General features: G+C 36.6%; 1 pseudogene; it reads right to left on the reverse strand.

The window, feature by feature from the left end:
- Nucleotides 1–232: 232 nt before the first annotated feature.
- Nucleotides 233–4,682, reverse strand: LOC125210215 (uncharacterized; annotated as a pseudogene).
- Between the last annotated feature and the right edge of the window lie 9,432 nt (nucleotides 4,683–14,114).

Genomic DNA, 14,114 nt, shown 5'->3' on the forward strand with positions numbered 1-14,114 from the left:
CCAACTTTTTCAACTCACTTTCCATTACATTTCTTAAAACTCGTGCCGGGTTAAAGTGTGTCAAAATTTGGGGGACGGAGGTAGTAATTAACAATTGAATCAAACTTGCTGGACTTGGCGTCAAGTCCTCCTCTCTGTGATGGATTGGTCATCGTTGGGCTCGACGGTGTCCTTATGAACATGACAAGTAACAAATTAATAAAGCATGAATATATATAGCACCACCAATCAACTAGCACAAAGAGCGTGTGCACTTGATCAATCCATTTCTAAGCTTTTTAAAGGCCTTTACTATCAAACGGATAATATGTCCAACAAGAAGGAGAAACATCAAAAGGAACCACACAAGCATCGTGTACAATTGGGGATCTCCAAATTCATCCGGATCATGGCCTCCCTCTATCGCTCTCAAATATGTTGTGATGCATAAATAACTCCCTGCGATGGCTGAGATGGAAAGCCAAGTGATCACCATAAGGATCCACATAAAAGACCTACGCCCTATCGGCAACCCACTTGTCAAAAGCAATGCTTATAGACGATATAAACGCTATCGTGTTCAAAAAGTAGAAACTCGTAGAATATTCGATGGTGGTTTGTATGGATGGATCGAGTGGATTTGAAATATCATGTTTTTTCCAAAGACCACCAGGAGGGTTAACTCCAACTTGAAAAGCCATGGTCCCAATCAGGGAAGCCACCGCCATTAATGTATGTTTCTCTTTCTCAAGCCAAACAGCATGTTGCTTCATCAAACCATTCCAACTGTTTTTCTTTGCCTTCTTCTTTGTTGGCTTATCACCATGTTTAAGCAAGTACGCAATTTCAGGGTCCCTCAAGTCTCTTCTGCTTCTAGTAAGAACATCTATTGCTTTTAAACCATCATCATTTTTTGCATCCAGGTCTATTGCACCCACACTCACCAAAAATATCACTGCCTGATTTCAAATAAACACAATCACAATTTGGAGACCATGATAAAATTGGTTTGGTTAATCATTTCTTTTCCATAACTCCAAGATTTTATATCACCTTGGAACAAGGCATCGCTCTTTCTACAAATAATAGTCAAACGTTAGAGATCTATTTCCTTTTTTGTTGTAACATGTAGTAAATGGTTCAATTGAGAACTATCAAAAAATAAGAACTTATATGTTGAAAACACAAAATATATCAGATGGCAACACATCAGTTGCTCCAACTAGAATGTTTTGTGCTTCAAACGAAATTTGGTTAAACTTAACCTCTTTCTTTCCCACTTAGACTTCCTTTTTGGATAAAAGACACATATTTCATAAAATAGAAACATCCCTCTCTCTAATTTATTCTCACTCCTACTCTAGTCCTTCCATAACTCACAAATGGCCCTAGATAAAAATCTCGTGCCAAATAAGAAATGGATCACTTAGAATGGAACAAAGGGATTGTAATTTATATGATTATTTTTGTCACGACCGCCCTTTTAGGGTTAATTAAATGCGGGCGATCGCGACCTAAAAGGGCTTAAATTGCAAACAAAGACAAGGTCTAGGGTTCCATAAAAGAGTTTGACCAATATTTAATGAACGGTTAATATCAAGATAAGTCAGAGCAACGCTTTGGCAGTTAAATCAAAAGGATAACAACTATCATTAAAATAACAAAACGACAAGGGTTCAGAGTACTCAAAAACATATCATACCTCTAGGTTCCAAACGGGAATTTATAGTTTCAAGATCAACCAACGATAAGTAAAACATGTTTCAGCGGAAGCATCCAAGAGAAGAGTGAAGTCATGTATGAAGACACAACGACACCCGGAGTTTCAAGACAACCATAGTATTTTTATTAAATTGCTCAACACCACCAACCGCTCGTCGCCAGCTCAACCGGCACATAGGGAAAACACATGCAGGACTGAGTATTTTGAAATACCCAGTGGACTCGTGCCAAAACATTTTTAATAGATATGCCATCCTTACCATAGTGAACTCGAGTTTTTTCATTTAGTAAAGAATATCGTCAAGTATCACAAAATAATTTCATAGACTGGCCAGTCAAACAATTTCCCCCATTTTCTCAACAATCCACAATTCAAATCAATTCCATAGTGCGACGAAAGTGTGACCACACTATTCGCCCACGAGACCGGCCGACTAGCAAGGACGGCTCCCGATCCCAACTGTGTACACTAGCCTGATAGGGTTTGCGCCCTACTCAGACCCGAATTCGTTTATATAATCCTATAGCCTAATGGAGCGAACTCACAAACTAGGCATCAGGCACACAACATCATCAAAACAATCACAGGCATGGCATAACATTTTAAACCACCCTTATAACGCCATAAATCATGCTTTTCAATATAGAAGAGTTTAGGAAAATAAAGCTCACCTCGACTCCTTAGATCTCAAGTACGCTCTTCCCCTTGCTATAACGCCGAGAGCGCGAGTTATCACCTTTAATTTATGTGTATCACAAGTAAGTCTCAATCATCTACTCAAAATCATGCATGTTCCCAACGTTTCCCCTTTTCCCATCGATTCGTTTTATATTATCATTCAAAAATCAAGACATGTTCATCATATCAATTTTATTCGCACTACAACTCCAGATCTATTATCAAATCATGTTATGCATGAGTGTTCTTCAACACACATCACACACAACACACACACACGCACATCGATGCACACACATACACACGCACATCACTTTCCATTCATCAATTGTTTCCCCTTTTCACTTGATCTATATGCATGAGGGTTCAAGAACACCAATTAATCGGCTAGATGAGAAAAGATAGATCAAAATACCTCTTCTTGATAAAAAATGATCGGTAGAAACAAAGTAAAATCTTGATTCTTCAATAACTCTTGAGGCTTCAACTTGAATTCTTCTCAAAAGATGAAGAAATCTTGGAGGAAAATAGAAGAAAATTTGAGAGAGAGTGGGAGAGAAAAGTGGCGTGAGGGAGAGAGGGAGGAGGCGTGTAGTATGGCTAGGGTCAGGGTTTTTCTCTCTTATTTATAGAGTTCAAGAATATAATATCTTTAATTAAATAAATCAAAGATTTTAGAATATATGGTGGAGGAGAGTGGCGTGATTTATGGGAGAAATAAGGAGGAAATTTTTGAAATCTAGGCTATTTAATTAGCCTATAATTTAATTTGGTATTTCACGGAGTAGAATAAAATATCACGGAGCAGAATAAGAATAATAAATCCTACTATTTAAATAAGGGAGTAGGCGATTTCTGCCTATTAAATAGGTGTAGGATTTAATTTAATTTTTACGGAGCAGAATAAAAATAATAATCTTCCCAAATAATTAGGAAAGTGGCGTGAATTATGCTTCCTTCACAAGGAATCAATTTCAAATCTTAATTAAAATAGGATACGGCAAGATCTCCTTAGATATGGTAAGATATGCTAGGATATGCTAGAATTTATTCCTTAGATAAGAGATCAAATAATATAATAAAATAATTCTTTCTCCCATAAATAGGAGATTTTCGTAAATCTCCATGTAATAGCATAGGGGTCGATTTTTCTCATGAAGAAATAAGAAATAATTGGACTTTGGATTTAATTTGGATAATTATCCCAAGCAAATAATTAAATCCAAGAAAAACAGGATTCCTCTCCAATAAACCATGGGGGTCGAAAATTCCAAATATAAGGTATATGATATTTATGAAAATCCTATTTAATCTCACTCATCCCTTAGGAAATAATTCTCCACAATATATTCTACCCCGCATCAAAATATTTACACAATCACATAAAAAATTCCAACCATTTCCACTTTCACCTCATATTCTCAATGCATTGACTTTTCAACGGCCACATCATATATTCCACATCTTTGACTATTCAACAGTCACGTCATATACTCAACATATATGACTATTCAATCAATCTCAACTCCAAATCGCAATTAGGTCACAAATAAATCATGCAATTAAATCACTCATCAATTAATCCACATACTCCATAGCATTAAAAGCATTTAATGCAAAAATATTATGTCTCGAAAATTAGGGTTCAAAAAAGTGGGGCGTTACAATTTTCCCAATAATTAATGATGTATAGGGCTATATATATCATACCTCAACTTGCTTCTCTGCAACAGCCAAATGCAAGACAGTGTTTCCATCATTATCCCTAGAGTTGATGAAATCACCAGCATTTCTCACCCTGTTCACTATTAGCTTGAGAGCCTCCAATTGGTAACTTTTGACACACAAATGCAAAATGCTCTCTCCTCCACAAGCCGGCAAGCCCTAACCATACTCACCTCCGGTCGAGCTTCAAACATAAGTTTTATAGCTACAATGTGGCCTTTTGCCGCTGCAAAATGCACCGGCAAAAGCTCATTTCTATCGCGGGCCAAACACGCCTGGTTATCGACCGATAGAAGAGCCTTCACGACCCTAACATGCCCTTTAGCAGCTGCGAGATGCAGAGGAGAAGAGGGATGCGAATTCAACTCGATCACCAGTTGTGGCTGCAACCCCATGATTTCCCGCACGAAATCCACGTGACCTAACATGGCTGCAACGTGCAAAGGTGTCTCATTGAAACGGTTAACTAGAGCTCTCTCGAGGATTAGTGGATCATCAATCAGTAGCAACGTTGCTGAAGTGAAGTAATGGAATTACGTGTTGCAGCTTCGAATAGTTTGGTTTGAAGCTGCTCCATCTCTGTAACAGCCCGGGTTTCTAGGGTATAATAAATACGGCGATTGCTACCAAAACGGACTTAAAAACAATAAAAACATAGGCTAGGGTTTCATTTAAAGAGATTTGACCAAGGTATTAAACGAACTATCAAAGCAATAAGTCAACGGTCTAACCTAGAAAATCAATGAAGAATAGACACCATAAACTATGATAAAAAATCAAGGGTTCGACATAAATTCAACAAAACCACAACATGTCTCAATCTTCTAAACCAAAGCGAACAAGTTCAAAATAGCCAAATAATACTAATAAGTTTCAAAAATTCAACGGAAACGACCAAGAGAAAGTGAAGCCATGTATGAAGACACAACTACACTCGAAGTTCAAAACATCCATCTTATTTAATTAATGTGCTCAACACCCGCCACCGCTCGTCGCCGTTCAACCTGCACATAAGGAAAACACATGCAGGGCTGAGTATTTTGAAATACCCAGTGAACTCGTTGCCAAAATATTTTAATAGTTATGCCACCCTTACCATAGTGAACTCGAGTTTTACAATTATCAAAATAAAGATCATCGAGTATCACAAAAATATTTTCATAGACTGGCCAGTCAAACAACTCCCCAATTTCCTCATCAATTTCCAAAATCACAACATTTCCATAGTGCGACGAAAGTGTGGCCACACTTTTCGCCCACGAGACCGGCTGACTAGCAAGGACGGCTCCCGATCCCACCGTGTACACTAGCCTGGTAGGGTTTGCGACCCTACTCAGAACCGAATTCTTTTATACATATCCATAGCCCTATAGCCCAATGGAGCGAACTCTCAAACTGGGCATCAGGCACACAACATCTTCACAAATAATCACAGGCATGGCATAACAGTTTAAACCACCCTTATCTCTCCACATTTATAAATTTGCAACATAAAAGAGTTTAAGAATAAAGCCCACCTCGACTGCTTATATTTCAAGTACGTTTCTCTCTTTCGTTATCCGGCTTCGCAACCGAGGTTTCACCTTTTAATCATATAGGCACATATCACGAATTAGTTTCAACATCAACTCCTAAATCATGCATGTCTCAACGCTTCCCCTTTTTTCCACCGATCCAGTTTACGTTTATCATTCAAACCAAGTCATATTCATCATATATGTTTATTCACTCGACAATCCTAGATCTATCATCAACTTATGTCACACATGAGGGTCGTTCACGTGTCACACACACACGCACGCACACACATGTTGGGACTACCGCAGCGGAAGACACGGAAACCAAACAGGTCCTAGACGGATCTATTTAGGTGATTATGCATTCAACTCCAATTTCATGCAATATTCATAGATCTATAGATATAACATCAAATAAACACATAATCATGCAATTTGATGTAGATTCGATTGTTACCTCATTTTGATCCATCATAGGATCGAAGTTGCTAGCTGCACCACCCGGAGATCCTTGGTTTATCGACCGTGAATCTTCCAACCTATTCCCTAGTCCTTGGTTAATCATCCGTGTGGGCGGATCTTGAACAACCAAAATAGTCTTGATGAGATCTAGGAGGAACACTACACCAAACTATCTATCTCGATTCAATTCTATGGATTAGAATGAACAAGACAAGATTAAACCAAAAACCCTAGCTCCCTATTACTTGGAGGCTCGAAAATCGAGCCAAATGAGGGAGAGAGAAACCACGTTAGTGGCGGCTAGGGTTAGGGTTGAGAGGTGTGACTTGTGGTGTATGGTGTACTAGGGTTTCCACATCTCATCACTATTTATAATGGATTTGTTGGGCTAGGTTGGGGATCCATGGAATGAATTAAGTGTTGGGCTCACCCATTAGATAAATTACTAATTAAATCAAATGACCCATGATTTAATATATTATCAATGGAATATTATTTTATTCCACTAAAGAATAATATTGCACTCCCACTTAAATCACCAAATTACAAATAACTTGGGTCCATTTTATTTTATAATATTTCCCGCGTTTAAGATTATCTTGATCCATCAATTTAATTCTTTTGTCTGCTATGTGACTAGAATTAAATTAATTCTCCAAAGAGTTTTTCTAGTTTGAAACTTTATTTATTATTCGTGGAATAAATTCCAACTGCGCAGATTTCTGAATAATAAATTCCTCTTTCAAACACCTCATTGGGGATCACCCTTTTAGGGATTTAATCATACCACACTGGGCACGCGAATTCTATGAAATAATATTCCAATACCTTCATGTTATTCAATTACTACCACCCAAGATATCATGAACTTGAGTTACGTACAAACTCTCACATATTGATAAGTCAAAGTGGCGTTTGATTGAATAAACAATATTGATATTAATATCATAGACTAGAAAATACTAAACTTTCTTAAATATATTCTTTCAGTAGATAGCAATAAAGAATACATTTCACATTAGATCCTTTCAGTGCTTTACCACACCGGTGTTACTAATCTCTTCATAGGTAAGAGAGAATTATCACAAACACCGCAACCGTACCAATAGGTAGCCAAAGCCTATATAGGTTGTGAATACATTTTTCTTCTTACTAGATCTGGCCAAGTCCCCTACTGGAAAACTCATGAGGAGATTCATCGAATTTCCCTACTTGACCTTCTTAGTAAAAAGCCTTAGACTTGTTTATTATATTTCAATAATAAACCATTATATTATATTATTTATTCTAATAAATAGGTAAACAAGTGGACGTGGCGTTTCTCGTATACATGCACAAGCTGACTGTACAAAGGCATGTACGCTCGAAGCATCTTTTAGTATACAAACCCCAATAATCTCCCACTTATACTCAAAGAATGCTTTCGAGTATACCAACCGCTTTATTGGCCTTGTGCTACACATTCACACACATTTTCTCCCACTTATACTCAAAGCAGGCTTTGGCCACTATGTACTCAAAACTATAATTCTTTAAAAGAATCTACCAACATAGTTTTCTAGAGTACATAAAACGAAAATATACTTGTAATTTATAATCTTAATTCTTGTTAAGGAGCACGATTATTTGATCAAAATATTTCTAGGCCCTTTGATCCAGTGGAATAATTTTATGTGTCTTTCTCAAGTGCACTTATACATATTCCTCTATCAAAATCCACTATTTTGATCCTTCTGAATTTCTACTAATTAAAGTAGAATACTTATAGCAAATATAAAGTTTTAATCATGTCGAATATGATTCCCAAAACTTTAATTATATAATACCAATCTTACTTGGTATTATCCTTGCTATATAATTTGTGATGTAAATTTATGCATGAACATAATTACCTCATCACAATGACTAATTGGAAATTAGTCCTTATGACAAAACAAAACCGAACGATTGCATTCTTTGTTTTATAGTCATAAATTCCAAGAGTTCATTTATTTAACCATTTGTTGTGATCTTTAGAAATACTTTCTTTGGAGATCCAAAAGCAATTCTAATTTTAATAGCTAACTTGGAAATGTCTTTTAATGTTATTAGAGTCTTAGAAAGTGTGCAATTCATCACTTCTTTCATTCTAGGGTGTGAACCCTTTTAACTCTATCAAACATTACCTTAATTCCATTTATGAATATTCTATGAAACAAAATTTGGCTCCCACTTTTAAAAGTAGAAAAATACTAGTCTCAATATTCTTTAAGGCTATTAAAACAATTTAAATAGTGCTTGGAGTTAAATTCATCCTAGTTTAATAAAATGAGCTATGAAGCTCTTATTAAACACTTAGAATTTAATCATTCATTTAAGAAAAGCTCCCAATATTTTAATTATCACTTTCACAACAAAATAAATAAAACAATAACTAATCAAATAGTCAACTCTAGGCTTGGAACATTAAAATAAATTTAATGTGCACACTATATTTACTATACAAGAATTTCTAGTATTTATAATAAATACTTATCTTGTTTCTAGTTGAATTTAATTTACTTGTCTTGTAATCAATTATTGTGATTATTTTTCTTACACCTTTATTTGAACAAACGCGATCATAAGATCATTTTATTTTGTATTGAATCCATGTCGAACATTAATGTTCTATTGATTCATCAACAAAATAATGGTTCAAAAGACTTAAGGATTAAAGAAACTTAATAATCAATATTTCTAGAAGAACACTTCATAATAATTGAATCAACAAATTTAATCACAAGTAAATATTTTGATATTAACCATGTTATATTTGATGTCATAAATAATTGGATAATCAAAACTTCATTTATCTAATAATGCAAGCATTATAAAATGACATCGATAATCCAAAAACACAATTGTTAAACTAGGAACAAAATTCCACATCAATAATCCATATGATATCAAAACCAAACAATATCAAAAACTCTTAAAATTCAACAATGTAAACATAAAAGCAAAAATAAACTCTTCTGACTTGAACATGATCATCTCAAAAGTCCACCCCTTTTTCTCATCTCAGTTTGAGCATTCACAAGCTTGTTATAAAGTTCCAGAATTGAAAACGTTTTGTCGCTAAACAAATTTCATCTCTGACTTCATTAATGCTATTTGGAAGCCCATCAAGGATCATTATCTTCTGGGTTTCTGGGTCAACTTTCCCCCCCGATAATAGAAGTTCATGGAAATAGCCATGCATGACTAGGACGTATTTGCCCACATCATGGCCCTCTTCCAATACCTCACTCCTTAGAGGACTTTTCTTCAAACCACTTAGGCTTGTTGACCAACGGCCTTTTGGGTTTGTCAAACCTCTCAAGGGCACTGCCAACACCGGCTAAAAGGAAGCCCTTGAGATGACATTCCGCGGTATGCCACTGATCACGAAATTCATTGTCCTCTCCTTGTAGATGGTATGTGGGCGGACGATTCTTGCTGAGAATCAACCTCAAGTCATTGATCAAACGATCAACATCAAGCTTACTTTTCCATTCCTTAAACAATTCAGAGTCATGCTTCCTCGAACTAAGTATGGCATAATAAATATCCCAAGTATCAATCATCTTTCGTTCAAGCTGAGAATAAATACCAATAATATAAACATGTAAAATTTCAAAGAATTGCAAATAACCACAAAACAATTCATCAATTTTACATCCACAAAAATCAAGCACAAACGTTCTTCTACTAGGAAGCCGTGTCATATTCATGCAAGAAATTCATTATTTTTACTGGCTACAATGTCGACAGATAGTCCAGAGACCATAAGAATGGCATGGCTGACTAACACTGCTAAAGCGTATAACCATAAAATTAAGCACTAAGGATTCTTTACTTGTGCGTGAACTCCTCTAAAGAAAGGTCGAACCGGACAAGCACCTCCTCCTATAGCTCCCTCTAAGCATTATTAAAATACAATCCTTATAATTTCGCAGCAATATTGCTCCGGTAAAGACCAGTCGCGATATTACTGAAAAACTAATTTTACGATTTTAATAACCTTTATCTAGAGAAGTCCAAACTTACGAACTGGTAATGTTCCTCCCGTAAAGACAGTCTGGTCACTACTTCGCACTAAGACCAATTTTATGGAGGCCATATACAAACGTGTTGTAATTATCGCTTCATATTTTCTTGTTGGTGGTTTTAATAGTTTAATTATCACTTAAGCAGATAAGGCAGGTATCCACATTCAAAGAATAATTAAACATGTACTAGCTATGCATGCAAGGAATAAGTACATAGGCGATGCATGAGTTAAACTAGATTTTAACAAATAAAATCATAGCTCAAATTAAATATCCATCATTCATCAATAAAACATGTAAACACATTTACATAAGGTTCACATAAACATAATGACGAAACTTTGATCATTTAATTAAGCATCTAAAATAAATAGATAGAATTAAAATTCTATCTTCACATAAACAAGATTATCTAGACATTAAGTCCAATCTTAAACAATCATACATTATTAGTTAAAATAATGTATCTTGATTATTAGAATTACCTTTTAATACTATTAGGATTTTCTTAGATAGAATTAATCCATCCTTATCCTGAAATTAATGTCTAGGCGTATATCACAAAAGATTAGCTAAGTCTCAATTTAAAATGCCCACTTGGATATATAAGTCCGCATTTATCCAATTAAGACTAAATCCATTTAAAACACACCAATTAAATTCGAGAATTAAAATTCTCATAGTTTTCAAACAAAATCACATGACAAGAAGAATCTTATTACATCTTTAATTCAAAATGATGTTTTCTAGATGAAATAAAATTCACCTTCATCAAAATTAAAGACAAAATTTAACTTAATAAATAATTAAGGATTTTAATAGCAAAATTAATGCTCTATGAATTTTCATACCTTTAAATCACATTTGATGTTATCTAGATGAAACAAATTCACCTTCATCAAAATTAAAGATAAAATTCAAATTAAACTAGGAATTGAATTCCAATTAAAATCCAATTAACTATTTCAAACTTTAATAATTTAGGATTTAAGTAGCATGTTAATGCCAAATGAATTTTTCACTTCTTTAATTAAACCGATGTTATCTAGATGAAATAAAATTCACCTACATCATATTAAAGACAAAATTCAAACTAGGAATTAGATTCCAATTAAAATCCATCCAATTACTCCCTCTGTCTCACTTTAGGAGTCCCGGTTGGACATTCCATTTTTGTACATAACAATTACCCTACAATTTCCAATTAATTACCAGCAATGCCATTAAACAAAAATAAAAAATACATTTGATTAAACACTCCCCCCCACCTCCCGTTAACTCCCCCACCCATTTCTTACTCATCACTTCTGCTCTACGCCTCTACCCACTCTCTTTGATCTCTAATTCTACCATTGCTCCCCTCTCTACGAAGCCCTTATTCCTCTCGCCGCCGCCATCACCACCACCGCTTGTCATGTCTCCCACCACCAAACGCCGCCACCATCAAACGGAGACGGACACCTTCTCCATCAAACGCCGCCGCCACCAAACGGAGACGGACACCTTCTCCACCGTTGTCCCTAAAACTCGGTTCTCGGTGAGCCCTACTCTCTCACCGTCGGCCGATCTTTCATTTGACTCCAATTTCGAGTCGATCGGTGCCGATTTATGCCGAAATTGCTTGGTGGTACCTAATTCGGTGAGCCCCACCCCGTCACCTCCACCCACTCTTCCACCGTCAGCCGATCTTTCACCTGACTCTAATTTTGATCGATCGGTGCCGATTTGTGCCCGAATTGCTCGGTAGTACCTGATTCGGTGAGTTCTACTCCGTCACCTCCACCCACTATCCCACCGTCGGCCGATTCTTCCCTTGACTCCACTATCGAGTCGATCGGCGCTGATTTGTGTCCAAATTCCTTGGTGGTACCTGAAACCCAGCCCAGTAAAGGGAAGGGTGGCTACACAGAGAAAGAGAAGCAGTATCTCCGGTTTCTTGCCATCCAGTGCCCATGTGTTCTTTCTCTCCTTTAAAGTTAAATTATTAGGAATAGTAATGTTGTTTCATTTTGCCAAAGAGAATAACAAAAAAAAAACAAAAAAATTTGGACATGAGAATAACAAAAATTTGAATCCAGAGGGTATGTCACAGCCGTTTTTGGGGGAGTAAATATAGATAAAAAGTTTATTTAAATCATCTAAGGGTAGAATTGGCACTTCATTATAAGAGGATAAAATTTGAATTAAAAATGGCCAAAAAGTGGGTCCCAAAGTCCACTATCACCCCCATTTTCTACAAACTCCAACATTTTCTTAAAACTCCCACCCAACTCAACCGGGACTCCTAAAGTGAGACGGAGGGAGTATTATATATGTAATTTTTGAAAATTTTGAAGGTTTAAAACAATTGAAAAACTCATGTCTTTTCCCTAGGTATATATCTAGGAAATAATTCCATAGCACACCAAATAAAGTATAGACAATTTTCAATTAAACCTTAAAATTAAAACATGAAAGCATATTAAGAGAATATTCTTTAAAATTCCATCCTATTATGGAGAAGCCAAAATTTAGATCAATCAAAATTGAATTCCCTTATGTTAATTATCATGATATTATCTAGATGGAAAGAATCCATCAAAATCAACTAATTAACAAATTAAATCAATTTATTTGACCTAATGTGAAGGTGTTGAAAATTTCAAATAATGTGGTTATAGTATTTATAGAAATATCCTAAAAATCTCACTCATCCTTGAACAAATAATTCACCACATAACTTCACCTTTAATTCAATTATTCACAAGCCACGTCATATACTCATCGAGTTTGACTTTTCAACCCAACCTCAACCCTAGACACAACTTGGTCATAAGAACTCATGCAATAAATTCACTCATCAATTAATTTACATCTCCCACGTCATCAATAAGAATTTTACGGCTCTAAAATTAGGGTTCGAAATTTCGGGATGTTACATCCTACCACTCTTAAAAGAAATTTCGTCCCGAAATTTGGTACCGTCATGGGAAGAGTTCCGGTTATAGTTCCATCATGGCTTCTTCGGGTCCGTGATTTCTCCTTAGTATTTTCACGAAGGCAGAAGATTTGTTCCTCGAGATCTGAACCTTCCGGTCCAAGATCATCTGGGGCCACTCCTCGTAGCTCAGATCCGGGTTTACGGCAACTTCCTCGTAGCGAATCACGTGCTTCGGGTTGAACACGTATTTCCGCAACTGCGACACATGAAAGACTTAGTGCACATTCCCAAGGCTGGGCGGCAGCGCTAATCGATAAGCTACGGGTCCTACTCCTTCAAGAATCTCATACGGTCCGATAAAACGCGGCTTCAGTTTCCCTTTAACACCAAAATGCGTTATCCCTTTCGACGGGGATATCTTGAGGAAAACTTTATCGCCGGCTTGGAATTGTAAGTCTGTCCGTCGGACGTCGGCGTATGAATTTTTTCTGTCCTGGGCTCCATTCATTCTCGCACGGATTTGTCGAACGATTTCGACCATCTCTTCGACTGCATCGAGTCCAAGTGCCCTTCGTTCGCCAACTTCATCCCAGTAGAGCGGAGATCTACACTTTCTTCCATATAGTGCTTCATACGGCGCCATGCCGATCGTTGCTTGGAAGCTGTTGTTGTAAGCGAATTCGATCAGAGGGAGTGCGGTCTCTCAACTCCCGCCTCGGTCGAGCACCACGACCCTTAGCATATGCTCGAGAGTTTGTATCGTCCTTTCGGATTGTCCATCAGACTGTGGGTGAAAAGCCGTGCTAAAATTTAAGCGTGCTCCAAGCTCGCGCTGTAGACTAATCCAAAACTTTAAAGTGAACTTCAGGTCACGATCAGACGTAATCGTTACTGGGACTCCATGCAATCGCACGATTTCTTGTATGTAGATCCGAGCTAGCCTGTCCGATCCATGGGTTATAGGAATCAGTATGAAGTGCGCACTCTTGGTAAGTCGATCTATAATCACCCAGATCGCGGTGTTCCCTTTTAGGGTCCTTGGCAATGCCGTCACAAAA

The sequence above is a fragment of the Salvia hispanica genome, chromosome 3, assembly GCF_029641045.1.
Source record: "Salvia hispanica isolate PSC_SH4W2 chromosome 3, Shi_PSC_v1, whole genome shotgun sequence".
NCBI classification, from domain to species: Eukaryota; Viridiplantae; Streptophyta; class Magnoliopsida; order Lamiales; family Lamiaceae; genus Salvia; species Salvia hispanica.